At 45.3% G+C, this 536-nt stretch overlaps 1 protein-coding gene across 1 annotated transcript in view; it reads left to right on the top strand.

Moving 5' to 3' along the window:
- Positions 1 to 536, top strand: part of LOC104912916 (fatty acyl-CoA hydrolase precursor, medium chain-like) — an 8,563-nt gene that overhangs the window by 4,848 nt on the left and 3,179 nt on the right. The window lies entirely within an intron of this gene.

Genomic DNA, 536 nt, shown 5'->3' with positions numbered 1-536 from the left:
ACCTCTCTTAGCTGTTGCAAAATTCGTGTATGGCGAGATACCAGCCAAACATTTCTGAATGCACAAGGCTGCACTAGCATTTTTCCTGTTTTATTTTTGTATGCATAAGCAGAACAGTTTTCTTAGTTTGTTCTGTGTGTAGTGAAAGTAAGTCCTGACTTAATTGTTAAAGACAGTAAAGGTAACGGTTCTGCAGCAGGAAGAATCTCCTGGTGTTCTGAGAACTGTTTCCAGTGCATTTTTAAGCAAATCCCTGCTGCCTGAAGTTCTGTGAAGAGCAGTTATAAGGAGCCCTAGGCAGCTGCTACGAAATTGTGGGGCCGTTCTGCACAGCTGAAGGTTCCCCTATTCCCATGTACGGATAAGCTGCCTTACGCTCCCCTTGGAGCAGTGCCATTCCGTCATGACAGTTGTTGAAGGCTGGTCCGGGCCGATTCGGTTCACAGCTTGAGCACTGCTTTTCCTTATCAGTGTTTGTGTTGCACAACAGCTATACTGACAGAGTACTAAAGGCAGTGCACAGAGTCAATAAGTGT

This window comes from Meleagris gallopavo, chromosome 13 (assembly GCF_000146605.3).
Source record: "Meleagris gallopavo isolate NT-WF06-2002-E0010 breed Aviagen turkey brand Nicholas breeding stock chromosome 13, Turkey_5.1, whole genome shotgun sequence".
Lineage (NCBI taxonomy): Eukaryota > Metazoa > Chordata > Aves > Galliformes > Phasianidae > Meleagris > Meleagris gallopavo.
Note: the sequence above shows the minus strand (reverse complement) of the source record. Positions and strands in the feature narration are given on the sequence as shown.